The following is a 15,898-nucleotide window of genomic DNA, read 5'->3' as shown; positions in this document are numbered from 1 at the left end:
CCTATTTGGAAAACTTGATGAAAGCAAGAAATAAATCTCCACTTACCCGTGAAGGTCTCCAGCAAAAGCAACCAGGATTTGGGATGGAATGAAAAGTTTCCCAGGAAAATTACTGGAAAATTCTCATAATTTCATTCTCCTTGTCATCCAGCTGTTTCCCAGAAAGGAACTTTTTTTTTGTTCTCCCCTCCCAGTGCGCTCTGCCCTGAAACGTGTCCAGAGAAGGAAGTCCTGCTATTTCCCTTTAAATATTAACCGTGCATTATTTAAACTGATCTAAACTTTAAGTTTATATACCGCATCCTCTCCATAATGATAGAGCTTAGCATATTTGCAAGAGCTTAATATAGGAAGAAACAGCATAATGGGGTCGGAAGTTGAGTATAGGGGGGAAGAGAGCATTACATTTTTGTGAATAGCCTAGTTTTCAAGTGCTTTCGGAATAGTTGGAAGGAGCCCAGATTCCGTAGTGGGGCAGTAAAGATTATTCCAAAGCCCTGTCCTCACTGGTCTTGTACCACAGATAAAAGTACACTGTTTTTCCTTTTCACAGCCGCAGCTGGTTTGTTTTAATTTGCTAAATTTCCTGACAAGCTGATGCAACTGGTCGACTCAGGGCTGGGACCAGCTTTTTCCGTACTAGAGGCAAATAACTCAAACAAAATTCCCCTTCTTGATTTGCTATTGGCTGTTCTAACACAAAGCTCTCCCCTCTGGTTCCACCTTTTTACCTGTTCAATTCAAGGTCTGATTACATTACAACAGGTTGAGTCAGTTACCCAGGAAGTTACAAAGGACAAATTGGCGCGGACATTCAAAAGGGTTGCAAGTACAGGTAATTCAGTTAGGTCATAGTTTCAACTATATAGTTACAAGTTCAAGGATTTTATTTATTTACTAGTCTTTAAGCCCGTTACATTAACGGGTGCTAGAACATAAGTGTGTGTGTCTGTCTTTATTTCTTTCTCTCTCTCTCCTTAGCCGCTTTCTTTCTTTCTGCCTTTCTTTTTCCTTGGCTGTCCATCACCATCCCTTGCTTGCTCCCCCTGTCCATTTTCCCTTCCTTTTACCTCCCCTGTGACCACCACCACCCCTTCACTGCTCTCCTTATGCAGCAGCAGCCCTTCTCCCTTTGTTTTACCTCCCCCCTGTCCAGCAGCACCTCTTTCCTTCTCCCCCTGTCCAACATTAGTCCTACGTTCCTTTTTCTTCACCCCCCCCTGTCCATCAGTAGGCATCCCTTCCTTTTTTATCCCCCTCCTCCTTTTTATCCCTATGATACTCTTACCTTGCTCTGCCCCTGATCAGAGGTTCCCGACAGCCGCCCAGTTGCACCCATTGGAAAAGTTCCCACTGCCGCATCCCGCACCCCTCCTGACGCAGCTCCCGCTGTCCTTTCTGTCTGTCTCTGTCCCTGGCCCCCTTTGCCTGTCTGTCTTTCTGTGTATCTCCCTGCCCCTGTGTCTTTCTTCTTTTCTTTCTGTCTCCCTTCCTCCCTCTGACTGTCTGTCCAAAGCAGCATTCCATCCCCCTCCATTTCCCTCCCCCCACACCAGTTCCCTGTGCACCTGTCCCTGTGTCTTTCTTATTTTCTTTGTGTTTCCCTTCCTCTCTCTGTTTGTCTGTCCAAAGCAGCATTCCCTCCCCCTCCATTTCCCTCCCCCCCACCAGTTCCCTGTGCAGCAGCATTAGCGTTTCCTCTACCCCCCCTTTCCCTTCCCGCGGTCCGGACTACAAACGTGATGATTCCAGCAGCGCTTGCATCAGTCTCCACACGCTGCTTCGGGTCCTTCTACTGCCCTGATTTACTCTGGCACATCCCTAATGACATCATCAGAGACGTGGCAGAGCAAATCAGGGCAGTAGAAGGGCCCGAAGCAGCGTGTGAAGACTGATGCACACGCTGCTGTAATCGCCATTCGGGCCCGCGGGAAGAGAAGGGGGTGGGCGGCAAAGGAGGAACGGAGATCGGCGGCGGCAGGAGGAACGGAGGTCGTCATCTGGCTGCGGTCCGGCTTGTGGAGGCGATCAGGTGGTGACGTATTAGCGCGCATGCGCACTCCTTCGGCCACAGACCTACATGCGCACGGAACACGCAAATAGGAGTGCGCATGCGCGGCTAGCTCTTTATTATATTAGATTCCATTTTCTATACCGTTCTCCCAGGGGAGCTCAGAACGGTTTACATGAATTTATTCAGGTACTCAAGCATTTTTCCCAGTCTGTCCCGGCGGGCTCACAATCTATCTAATGTACCTGGGGCAATGGGGGGAGATTAAGCGACTTGCCCAAGGTCACAAGGAGCAGCCTGGGTTGGACCCACAACCCCAGGGTGCTGAGGCTGTAGCTTTAACCACTACATCACACTCTCTCATTGTTGGCACTTTGTTTTGACCTGGGAGTTGTATTAGGCAGTTTAGAAAGTATGCTTTTACAATTACTGTTTCAGTTACTTCAGGGTTGGTTCCCTGTCTTGGTACAGAAGATCGTAGTGTAAATGGTAGCTGGTTCTGGCATTTTGCTAATTGGTATTGGATGGATAGGGTAATTTGCCTGGTAGACTTTAATCGGGAAAGATTTTCAGTGAAATATTTGTTGGAGACATCCTGGAATAGGGCAGCCAACTCTAGTTTAAACTGGTGTCAGGTCAAAAGCGCGCCGGGACAAAGGCGCGAGCAGACAACTGAGCGCAGCGCGGAGGTGCGCACCGAAGAAAAAGACTGTTTTTAGGAGCTACGACGGGGAGTGTGGGGGGGGGAACCCCCCCACTTTACTTTATACAGATGGCGCCGCATTGTGGGGGCGTTGTGGGGGGTTTGGGGGGTTGTAACCCCCCACATTTTACTGAAAACTTAACTTTTTCCCTGTTTTTAGGGAAAAAGTTACGTTTTCACTAAAATGTGGGGGGTTACAACCCCCCAAACCCCCCACAACGCCGCCACGATCTGTATTAAATAAAGTGGGGGGGCTCCCCAACAAAAACCCCCGTCGCAGCCCCTAAAAACAATCTTTTTCTTCGGCGCGCACCTTTGTCTTCCGCGCTACTGTCTATGAACCGTTTAAACTTGATCCTTCTGTTTATCGGCAGCCAATGTAGTGCCATATAGTAGGGCTGCAGGTGTTACAGTTTCCATCGTCCAGCATCCTCCTCTCTCGCTCTTTCTTCCCGACTGGGGGTGAGAGTCTTCCCGAAATAAGGCGTTCTAATTTGCAGTTCCAAACTTATGGAATCATTTGCCCCGAGAGTTAAGATTAGAGGAAAAATTCAAATCTTTTAAAACTATGTTAAAAATATTTAAAAAATAAATAAATAAATAAAAAGAAGCATTTGGACAAGATTCGATCCAATCTGAATGAACCCATGTTATTTAAATGTAACATAGTAACATAGTAACATAGTAGATGACGGCAGATAAAGACCCGAATGGTCCATCCAGTCTGCCCAACCTGATTCAATTTAAAATTTTTTTTTTTTTTTTTTTTTTCTTCTTAGCTATTTCTGGGCGAGAATCCAAAGCTTTACCCGGTACTGTGCTTGGGTTCCAACTGCCGAAATCTCTGTTAAGACTTACTCCAGCCCATCTACACCCTCCCAGCCATTGAAGCCCTCCCCTGCCCATCCTCCTCCAAACGGCCATACACAGACACAGACCGTACAAGTCTGCCCAGTAACTGGCCTAGTTCAATCTTTAATATTATTTTCTGATTCTAAATCTTCTGTGTTCATCCCACGCTTCTTTGAACTCAGTCACAGTTTTACTCTCCACCACCTCTCTCGGGAGCGCATTCCAGGCATCCACTACCCTCTCCGTAAAGTAGAATTTCCTAACATTGCCCCTGAATCTACCACCCCTCAACCTCAAATTATGTCCTCTGGTTTTACCATTTTCCTTTCTCTGGAAAAGATTTTGTTCTACGTTAATACCCTTTAAGTATTTGAACGTCTGAATCATATCTCCCCTGTCTCTCCTTTCCTCTAGGGTATACATATTCAGGGCTTCCAGTCTCTCCTCATATGTCTTCTGGTGCAAGCCTCCTATCATTTTCGTCGCCCTCCTCTGGACCGCCTCAAGTCTTCTTACGTCTTTCGCCAGATACGGTCTCCAAAACTGAACACAATACTCCAAGTGGGGCCTCACCAATGACCTGTACAGGGGCATCAACACCTTCTTTCTTCTACTGACTACGCCTCTCTTTATACAGCCCAGAATCCTTCTGGCAGCAGCCACTGCCTTGTCACACTGTTTTTTCGCCTTTAGATCTTCGGACACTATCACCCCAAGGTCCCTCTCCCCGTCCGTGCATATCAGCTTCTCTCCTCCCAGCATATACGGTTCCTTCCTATTATTAATCCCCAAATGCATTACTCTGCATTTCTTTGCATTGAATTTTAGTTGCCAGGCATTAGACCATTCCTCTAACTTTTGCAGATCCTTTTTCATATTTTCCACTCCCTCTTCGGTGTCTACTCTGTTACAAATCTTGGTATCATCTGCAAAAAGGCACACTTTTCCTTCTAACCCTTCAGCAATGTCACTTACATACATATTGAACAGGATTGGCCCCAGCACCGAACCCTGAGGGACTCCACTAGTCACCTTTCCTTCCTTTGAGCGACTTCCATTAACCACCACCCTCTGGCGTCTGTCCGACAGCCAGTTTCTGACCCAGTTCACCACTTTGGGTCCTAACTTCAGCCCTTCAAGTTTGTTCAACAGCCTCCTATGAGGAACTGTATCAAAGGCTTTGCTGAAATCCAAATAAATTACATCTAGCATATGTCCTCGATCCAGCTCTCTGGTCACCCAATCAAAAAATTCAATCAGGTTCGTTTGGCACGATTTACCTTTTGTAAAGCCATGTTGCCTCGGATCCTGTAACCCATTAGATTCAAGGAAATACACTATCCTTTCTTTCAGCAACACTTCCATTATTTTTCCAACAACTGAAGTGAGGCTCACCGGCCTGTAGTTTCCTGCTTCATCCCTGTGACCACTTTTATGAATAGGGACCACATCCGCTCTCCTCCAATCCCCAGGAATCACTCCCGTCTCCAGAGATTTGTTGAACAAGTCTTTAATAGGACTCGCTAGAACCTCTCTGAGTTCCCTTAGTATCCTGGGATGGATCCCGTCTGGTCCCATCGCTTTGTCCACCTTCAGTTTTTCAAGTTGCTCATAAACACCCTCCTCCGTGAACGGCGCAGAATCTACTCCATTTACTCGTGTAACTTTGCCGGACAATCTCGGTCCTTCTCCAGGATTTTCTTCTGTGAACACAGAACAGAAGTATTTGTTTAGCACATTTGCTTTCTCCTCATCACTCTCCACATATTTGTTCCCAGCATCTTTTAGCCTAGCAATTCCATTTTTTATCTTCCTCCTTTCACTAATATATCTGAAAAAATTTTTATCTCCCTTTTTTACATTTCTAGCCATTTGTTCTTCCGCCTGTGCCTTCGCCAAACGTATCTCTCTCTTGGCTTCTTTCAGTTTCACCCTGTAGTCTTTTCTGCTCTCCTCTTCTTGGGTTTTTTTATATTTCATGAACGCCAACTCTTTCGCCTTTATTTTCTCAGCCACTAGGTTGGAGAACCATATCGGCTTCCTTTTTCTTTTGTTTTTATTGATTTTCTTCACATAAAGGTCCGTAGCCATTTTTATCACTCCTTTCAGCTTAGACCACTGTCTTTCCACTTCTCTTATGTCCTCCCATCCTAACAGCTCTTTCTTCAGGTACTTTCCCATTGCATTAAAGTCCGTACGTTTGAAATCTAGGACTTTAAGTATCGTGCGGCCGCTCTCCACTTTAGCCGTTATATCAAACCAAACCGTTTGATGATCGCTACTACCCAGGTGAGCACCCACTCAGTCAGCAGTCCTACGAAATCTTAATATTATATTATTATTTTATTTAGGAGTGAATGTTATCTTGTGCATTCGTTTGTTTGTTTATTTATATCCCGGTTACAGACTTACATACAAAATATAAAATTTCGTGTTGTGTGAGTTAGGTCTGTTTTATCTCATAATAGAGTTCTTTTCTTTTCTTTTTAATTTTTATTAATTTTCAAAACTAATACAAAGTGCCATGAATTATACAAACATTAATAATCAACATTAGCACTTAAATTCCATTAATAACATTACAGAAGAAAAATATCCCTCCCCTTACTTTCAGCAATTCAATCAAGAAATAAACCAAAAAGCTATCCCCCCACCCACCTACACCGTCTTTTTTAAAATTTGTTTTTATTTGATTGTATCATGTAAACTGCTTAGACCAGTAAAATGAACAAGCGGTATAGCATGATTAATAAACCATACTGGCCAGTATCACCTTTCTTTCTTGTTCCAATCTTTTACTCACTTCATTCCTTGCTTTAATCCTCCTTTTTGCTCTTCAAATACTCCTTGCCCTGTATACATCTTTCTCTCTCTCTCTCGCAGCTTGTCCCACATTCTCCGTCCCCTTCTTCTCCTTGTATAGCAGTATCCCTCCTCTGTCTCTAACTTGCCCTTGCCCAATGGCTTCCCCAATCTTTCCTCCTTAGCCCTTGCCCATAAGTGGTTCCTCTTTCTCCATCCCAGCCCAGTAACCTGTCTCTCACCGAAGAAAAAAAATATTTGTTGTGACCTCTGGATCAGAGATGCAAACTCAAGCCATTACCAGACACAACCTATATAGCAAACGTGCTATACCAAAACAGCAACAACTTTATATGAAAAGGAAACCTGTAAATATTTCATCCGGCCCTAGCCCTGCTCCCTCTTTATCAGCTCTTGTAATAATTAAAGTTGGATCAGATTTTAAAGCAAAAAGGGCCGAGTGTTGTTCTTCAGATAGATTACAACATCCTGACTGTTTCCAGGACTCAATATGCTTTACGTCCCTTAATCACAACTACTTCAAAAATGAGAATTTCTAATCATTTAAATTCAATAAATAATATCAATAATTAATAGTGCTCAGTGAAAGCCAAAACGAACTTTAAGGTATATGAACACAGGCTTAAATACATCATCGCACTCCTCCCTCCCTACCAATAAATATAGTAAATAGAAATAAATAAATCAAAACGGAGAAGTACTTATCTCTGCTGGAACAGTTGTTACGTCCTGGGCTCTTGCTTTAAGTCCAAAAGTGCTTAGTGCTCCCCAATCAATCAAATATACAAAAATTTTTTTTTAAAAACCCCACAACCCAAAAAGCAAAAATTCAAAGATACAATGCAAAAAATAAATCCACAGTCACAGTTCATCAATCCATCTTATCATCATCCAAAAAAGTCCCTTAATACCATGCACTGGAAAAGTATCAATAACAGAATCAATGGGGCCAGGAGGTACCTAACTAGCCCCCTTTTACTAAACCGCAAGAGGGATCCTTCACACACATGATCATATGTCTTGTATTCATCTTCAAATCTTACTGGGATAAGTTATGGAATACCATTCAATCTATCCTAAATGTTGAAGAACCTCTCTGGCTTCCCGTGAGTCTATCTGGAACTAATGCATTAAATTCCACAATTCCATAATCATAAAGCTAAACTGTTATCAGCACTGCTGTTTCTTGCTGTACAAGATATTTTACTTAACTGGAAGGATTGTACTAAAGTTGAATTTAACATCTGGTGGAATATGATATGTCCAAACAAACCAGGAGAAAGATCTCCACAATCCAAGTAGACACGAACAAACTACAGTGCAGATACGTAGTAATGTCAGTTTATTCCGTGAAACATAAAAATATGTTGCGGTGGCTCGACACGCCCGTGTTTCGGCCAATCTGGCCTGCCTCAGGAGCCTACCTTGAAAGGATCAATTACTTGGGTAAATCACTTCATCCAAATATCCTAAGTCCGTTTGAAGATACCATAAGGGTGTCTGTGCATGTGCATGTTGAGCCACCGCATATATTTTTATGTTTCACGAATAAACTGATATTACTATGTATCTCCACTGTAGTTTGTTTGGGAATATGATATGTCTCCTTTCTAAATATGAAAGAGTTCACGCAGAGAAACATTACTCCATTACTCCTGGGCTCTTGTTCATGATTTTTGTACAAAATAATGTATGTCAACATCCTTCCTGCTATGTTTATCTGCTTTAGGTGATAATACTCTACTAACCTGTTTAGTTACGTTTAACGGATATTACATGCCTTAATAATAATTCCTCTCCTTTGACTTTGTCTCTTACCTTTCTCCTAAGTGTACAGCCTCACACTTTACAGTCTACCAATGTGACTCGGGTGAGTTGCAATACTAATCCCACCCTTTCTCTCTAGATATGTCACTGACTCCCAGTTACTCACCATCTTACTTACTAGGTTGCCAATGCCATATGCGAGTATGAATTTACCTGTTAGCAAACTTTCATATGATGTTATTCAAAAGGGCCTGGGATAGGCACGTGGGATCTCTCAGAGAGAGAAAGAGATAATGGTTACTGTGGATGGGCAGACTAGATGGGCCATTTGGCCTTTTTCTGCCATCATGTTACAATGTTTCTATAATCATAAAGTTCTATGACATCACAATGCAGGTGTAAAGAGCCTTAGCCTATAGGAAGAGGAGATGCAAATATTAAGAGCCTTAGCCAATAGGAAGAGGAGAAGATAGTGGATGCTGGGGATGGGCAGACTGGATGGGCCATTTGGCCTTTATCTGCCTACTTGTTCGCTTTTCCATCCTTGAAGGGCTGTACCTACAAGAGATCCCTTGACAGAACATTATCATTCCAAGCAGGTAAATGGAACATTACATTAGTGATTTCTATTCCGCCGTTACCTTGCGGTTCAAGGCGGATTACATAAAGGATTTATCTGGTAATTTCCAGAGGAATTATATAATAGTTAGATTGGTTCGTAGAGATGAGGTGGTTCTTGTGGCGTTAGGTTGTTTTAGAGAGTAGGGAGACGTTAGGTTGGTTTCGATTGTTGGGTATCAGGATTTTTTTTAAATAGTATGGTTTTTATTTCTTTTCTAAATGTTCTGTAGTCAGGGGTCGTTATCAGCAAAGTAGAGAGTTGACAGTCTAATCTCGCTGCTTGTGTGGCCAAGAGGCCATTATACAGTTTTTTCCGTTTGACTTCTCTGATTGGGGGTATGTGAATGGAGCGTGGGTTCTCCTTTGTCTGGTTGAGGTGGTTCGGATTAGACGGTTGTTTAGGTATATTGTGCCGTTCATGGATTTAAATAGAAGACAATAGAACTTGAATTGTATTCTTGCCTGAATGTTTAACCAACTTTATCTCAAACGCACTTTCTTATCAAAACTTTCAGGAAGTCAATCAAAACTTATATCTTTGACAAATTTCTCTGACCCCAATCCTGCCTTTGATGTACTTTTTGACCACTTCCAGATAAATTTGACCAATCTTAACACACTAATGTAACCTCAAAAAGTTTTCTGTTATATCGCTGTTTGTATACAGTCTCTTCCTCTGTAAACCGCTTTGAACTGTTTGTGGTATAGCGGTATATTAAAAAAAAAAAAGTTATTATTATTGTTTTACTGTCCCTTTTATAAGGGACACCACTATTCGTTAGAATCTTGATGTATATATTGATATTTGTGTAATATCATTGTTATACTTTGCAAGCTTTTGATTACGGTATGTCTGTTGTTACAAATTTCCAATAAAACTTTATTGAACTAAAAAAAACAACCAGCAACTCACTGAACTATGCTGGAATAAGGTTGTCTGGATGCTTCTCAAAAAAGTTTCAATGTGATTGATGAAGTTACGTCTATCTCTTCATTGTCCCTTCCCAAAGTAGATCTGCTATATCTTGCCAAACAGATAGATTATAATGGATCCAGAAATAAATGTAATGATTTCTGTATCATGTGGTCATTTGGTTAATTTGAAGGAACCAAACCAAAAAAGCTCTCATTCATCACACTTTACAATTACTTTTAAAATGAATGCACCTCTCCCAGTATAGTACACTGGGGAACTTTCCTCCTTCATTGTCCTAGGAAAACATTGGATTACAAGTGATAGATTATTGATTAATGAATAACTCGAGACCTGAACTCACGATGCTATGCTTACACTGTGATTCCATCAATATAATAGATTTTTTTTCTTTAAAATTTACTGAAGTGCTTTGAAAGGGGTTGAACCATATAGACTGACAGCATCTATTCATCTTGATGGAATGTGCGTCTGAGAAGTGATTTAGAAGTTTGGCAATGTCAAGTCCTTCAGAAATAAAAGCCATGACATCACCAGGCATCTTAATAAAATTAACCAACACAGAAAGTTCACTTTACCTCAGCTTTATATTTTGCTTTACTCACTAAAATCTTTAAGTGAAATAATAATAATAATAACAGCTTATATACCGCAATACCGTGAAGTTCTGTGCGGTTTACAGAAGATTAAGCAAAGGTAACAAATTGATTGACTTTAAGAGGGGAGGAAGAAAGAGAATTAAGAGGACAGGAAATTCATTGTTGAGGAAAGAGTGATCAAAAGGACAAGTTAATCGCTATAGAGAGGATCAGTTGTCTAGATGCTTTAGGAACAAGTGTGTTTTTAGACGTTTCCTAAATTCCCCATAAATAGTGGGCGAAAGCAATTGTTCTAGGTCTTTACCCCATGGTGTGAGAGAAGGTGTTCATGGTGTTTTTTCAGTTTACAACCTCTCACTGGGGGGGAAACGAAGTTGGAATGTGAGCTTCTCTTGTGTCTGTTGGCTGAGAAGACAAAAAGGTCAGTTATGTATTTAGGGGCAAGTCCATGTAGTGCTTTGAAGCAGAAGCAGGCAAATTTAAATAACTGCAATGAAAGAAAAAAAACAAACATGCTTAACAAAGGAAGAGACCCATATACAGAAAAATTCTGAAGCTATCAAAGGTGTTCTTTTGGTCTTAGTATTTCCTGTGTTTTCAATATAACTATCAATCTGCTTAACACATAAGTATTTGCAAGTAATTTAATACTGTATAATTGAAAATGAATTGCCATTAAATAAACTCAGCTTCCTGAGGTGGGCCCATGATGTTGAACTGGTTTAAAAACTGGTTGAGTAGCCAGCTGACACAATGTCTTAATAGCACCTGTCTACTGGACTATGTAAAAACTGGTTGAGCATAGGAACAAAAGAATAGCCTTACTAGGTCAGAACAATGGTCCATCATGCCCAGTAGCCCGTTCTCACAGTGCCCAATCCAGGTCACCAGAACCTGCCCATAAACCCCGTATATTCCTTCATTTCATACATGGAATTTATATCTATATGGATTCCACACAACTATCTATGTCAGGGCTGTCAAACTCAGGCCTGCAGGCTAAATTTGGCCCGCAGGGTAATTAGAATTGTCCCAAGAGTAAATGCCCTCTGTTACTTCCCTTCCTCCATCCCATTGTCTATCATCTCTCCCCTGGCTTCCCAGTTTCACCTTCAAAGCAGCCTGCAGAGGATCACCGGTCAGCTGTAGTGAACTTAGCAGGCTGCCGTCAACCTCCACAGCATATTCCCTCTGCCACAGTCCCGTATATCAGAGGAGGAGTGGGACTGCAGCAGAGGAAATGTGCTGCAGAGGCCGACGGCAACCTGCTAGGTTCACTACAGCCGACCGGTGATCCTCTGCATGCTTCTTTGAAGGTGAGACTGGGAAGCCAGAGGACACTAAAAAGAAGGGGGAAAACATGCAGGCCTGGGGGGGGTGGCAGCGGACCCTGATGTAGAAGTACATGGAAAGAGGTAAGGAGGAAGGGAAGAAGGGGTCCAAAGAGATGTGCATATGCTAGACTGAGGGGGGGGGAAAAAAATAATGGGTCTAAAAACAGAGGAGAGGGAGAGAGATGGTGGACAATGGGTTGGAGGGAGGGAAGAAACATAAAGGGAGAGAAGTTAGACACAAGGGATGGTGTGGAGGGGGGAATAGAGATACTGGATAGGAGGGTAGTTGGGAAGAGAAAGGGAGAGATGGTGGACCCTTTGGTGGTGGGGAAGAAGAGAGAGATGCTGGATGAAAGGGTAGTTGAAAAAAGGAGAGATGGTGGATATGGGGATGGTGGGAGTCCATCGCTGCAGCTGCGGGGATGGAGATGAAAAAAGGAAAGATGCCAGACCTCCGGGGGTGGGAAGGGAAATGGAAGGAGAGGACAGAGATGGAAGATTGATGGTTAGCACGAAGAAAGAAGGAGACCCTGGCAAGCGAGTTATCAGAAGACAACCAGAGCCTGGGACCAACATGATTTGAATAATGACCAGACAACAAAAGGTAGAAAAAATAATTTTATTTTCTGTTTTTTGATTACAATATGTCAGATTTGAAATGTGTATCCTGCCAGAGCTGGTGTTAGACAGCAAGTGTGAACTAGGAACTAAAAGAGAGAAGAAAAGTCTTTATTTATTTTGTTTACATCACAGAGCCAGCGTGGGGTTGGAGAGGTTCTAAGTTAACACTATACTTCTACTAAGACTAAGGGATCCTTTTATTAAGGTGCACATTTAGCGTGTGCTAATCATAACCCATGGCTGATGAGAAGAGGCAGACGGAGCTGCAAGCAGCCAACGTGTGGATGCAACACTGGTGTGAGGAAGAAGGATTCCACTTCGTGCGCAACTGGACGACATTCTGGGGGAAGTGCAAGCTATTCAGGAAGGATGGACTCCATCTCAGCGGAGACGGAATGAGGTTACTTGCAAGCAACATTAAGAGAGAAATTGAGAAGTTTTTAAATTAGGAAGAAGGGGAAAGCCGATGGTTCAGGAACCGGTATACCCAGAGGATACCGTGCAAGAAGTTAGCGGGAAAGACTCAGCGGATCATGGATAAGACAGAAATCCGGATGGATCAAAAGGGATGCAAGAGGGAAGAAACATGCTGCAAACTCAAGTGTATATACATGAACGCAAGGAGTCTAAGGAACAAGATGGGTGAATTAGAAACTATGGCACAAAAAGAAAACCTTAACATCATCGGCATCACGGAAACATGGTGGAACGAGGAAAACGCCTGGGACACTGTGCTACCGGGATACAAGCTATACCACAGAGACAGAGTAGGTCAAAAAGGTGGGGGCATTGCCCTGTACGTCAAAGAGGGAATAGAGTCTGCCGGAGAGAACACGCTGGAAACAAAGAATAAGGTAGAATCTCTATGGGTCAAAATTCCAGGAACAAATGGAACGTAAATGAAGATTGGCATCTACTACCGACCCCCAGGGCAGTCCAAAGAAATTGATGAAGAAATGATGGCTGAGATTAAGCACAACTGCAAGGGAGAAAATGCAGTTATCATGGGTGACTTCAATTACCCAGGGATAGACTGGAACCTAGGGAAACCAAGTTCTTGGATGCAGTAGGTGATTGCTTCCTGGAACAACTTGTCAAGGAAAACTCAAGAGGAAATGCAAATTCTGGACTTAATTCTAAATGAACTACGAGGACTGGCACAAGATGTAGATGTAGAAGTAGAAGGGACGCTGGGAAACAGTGATCACAAAATGATCTGTTTCAACCTGGATACAGGGGTGAAACAACGATCCAGAATGACGGCCAAGGCGCTGAACTTCTGAAAAGGGAATTACAAAGGGATGAGACTCATGATGGGGAAGAAGATTAAGAAGAGGATAGGTACTATAAAAACACTAGAGCAAGCGTGGTCCCTTTTTAAGGACACAGTCACCAAGGTGCAAAATCTATATATACCGCTTATCAACATGGGATCCAAGAGGAAAAAGAACAAGGAACCAGCGTGGCTCACTGTAGTAATGAAAGAAACAGTAAGAGACAAGAAAATTTCTTTTAAAGTATGGAAAAGATCAAAAACGGACAAAAACTGGAAAAAGCACAAGCAACATCAATGCAGATGCCATAAGGCGGTAAGAGGTTCCAAAAGGGACTATGACGAAAAAATTGCCAAGGAGGTGAAAAACTTTAAGTCATTCTTTCGATGTATTAAGGGGAAACAACCCGCGAAGGAAGCGGTGGGGCCATTGGATGTCCATGGAATAAAGGGAGTGCTAAAAGAGGACAAAGCCATCATCGTTTTTTGCGTCTGTGTTTACAGAAGAGGATATACGCAACATACCGGAAGCTGACAGGCTATACCTAGGAAATGAAGACGGGAAACTGACTGGGTTGACGGTCAGTCTAGAAGAGGTATTCAGGCAGATTGACAGGCTTAAAAATGACAAATTCCCTGGACCGGATGGCATCCATCCAAGGGTCATCAAGGAACTGAAAGGGACTATAGCTAAACTGCTTCAACTAATAGCCAATCTGTCAATCAAATCGGGAAAGATTCCGGAAGACTGGAAGGTGGCGAATGTAACGTCGATCTTCAAAAAAGGTTTGAGGGAAAATCCAGGAAACTACAGACCAGTGAGTCTGACCTCGGTACCAGGAAATATGGTAGAGGTGCTGATAAAGGACCGCATCATTGATCACCTTGACGGACACAGTTTAAGGAGGACCAGCCAGCATGATTTCAGCTAAGGCAGATCTTGCCTGACGAACTTGCTGCACTTCTTCGAGCGAGTAAACAGGTGGATAGACACGGGCGACCCGGTCGACATTGTATATCTGGGTTTTCAAAAGGCGTTTGACAAGATTCCACAAGAACGACTACTTCGTAAAATTGCAAGCCATGGAATCGAGGGTGAAATACTCATGTGGATTAAAAACTGGCTGGAGCATAGGAAACAGAGAGTGGCGGTAAATGGACAATACCACAGAATGGAAGAGTGTCACCAGTGGGGTGCCACAAGGCTCGGTGCTTGGACCAGTGCTCAACATCTTTATAAACAATCTGGACAGTGATACGACAAGTGAGTAATTAAATTTGTGGACGATTTGAAGTTATTCAGAGTAATGAAGACACAGGGGGATTGCGAAGATTTACAAAGTGACATAATCAAGCTCGAGTAATGGGCATCGACATGGCAAATGAGGTTCAATGTGGATAATAATAATAACTAATAATAATAATAATAATTTTATTTTTGTATACCGCAGTACCAAAATAGTTCAGAGCGGTTTACATGGCAAGAGACTGTACATCTACAGCGAAGTTACAAATAAGTCAATTAATCAATATAGCTTAGCAAGTCGGGAGCAGGCAAGAAGGAGATAGCGAGGTTATAAACAAGTCAGAGTGATGCATGTCGGGAACAAAAATCTCATGCACGAATATAGGATGTCTGGGACGGTACTTGGAGAGACCTCTCAGGAAAGAGACTTGGGAGTTCTGATCAACAAGTCAATGAAGCTGTCTGCACAATGCGCTGCGGCAGCAAAAAAGGCGAACAGAATGCTAGGAATGATAAAGAAGGGGATCACGAACAGATCTGAGAAGGTTATCATGCCACTGTACCAGGCCATGGTGCGCCCTCACCTGGAGTACTGCGTCCAGCACTGGTCGCTGTACATGAAGAAGTATACGGTACTACTCGAAAGAGTCCAGAGAAGAGTGACTAAAATGGTTAAGGGGCTAAAGGAGTTGCTGTACAGTGAGAGATTGGAGAAACTGGGCCTCTTCTCCTTTGAAAAGAGGAGACTGAGAGGAGACATGATCGAAACATTCAAAATACTGAAGGGAATAGACTTAGTAGATAAAGACAGACTGTTCACCCTCTCCAAGGTAGGGAGAACGAGAGGGCACTCTCTAAAGTTGAAAGGGGTTGGATTCTGTACAAACGTAAGGAAGTTCTTCTTCACCCAGAGAGTAGTGGAGAGCTGGAACGCTATTTCGGAATCTGTTGTAGGGGAAAACACCCTCCAGGGTATTAAGACTAAGCTGGACAAGTTCCTGCTAAACTGGGACGTACGCAGGCGAGGCTGGACTCATTTAGAGCACTGGTCTTTGACCTGGGGGCCGCCATGTGAGTGGACTGCTGGGCAGGATGGACCACTGGTCTGACCCAG

The 15,898-nt window shown here is 42.9% G+C and overlaps 1 protein-coding gene across 3 annotated transcripts in view; it reads right to left on the bottom strand.

Annotated features, from left to right (window-relative positions):
• IL15 (interleukin 15) overlaps window positions 1-15,898 on the bottom strand; it is a 305,681-nt gene that overhangs the window by 177,445 nt on the left and 112,338 nt on the right. Inside the window, exon 1 of one of the 3 annotated variants that reach the window (XM_033939818.1) lies at window positions 47-228. The exons of the other annotated variants lie outside the window; for them this stretch is intronic. The gene's annotated coding sequence lies outside the window, so the exon portion shown is untranslated. Of the gene's footprint in view, window positions 1-46; window positions 229-15,898 lie in introns of those variants that run through there. 3 annotated transcript variants of the gene reach the window in all.

Source organism: Geotrypetes seraphini, chromosome 1 (assembly GCF_902459505.1).
Source record: "Geotrypetes seraphini chromosome 1, aGeoSer1.1, whole genome shotgun sequence".
Classification (NCBI taxonomy): Eukaryota; Metazoa; Chordata; class Amphibia; order Gymnophiona; family Dermophiidae; genus Geotrypetes; species Geotrypetes seraphini.
The sequence above is the reverse complement of the archived record's forward strand: the minus strand, read 5'-3'. Positions and strand labels throughout refer to the sequence as shown.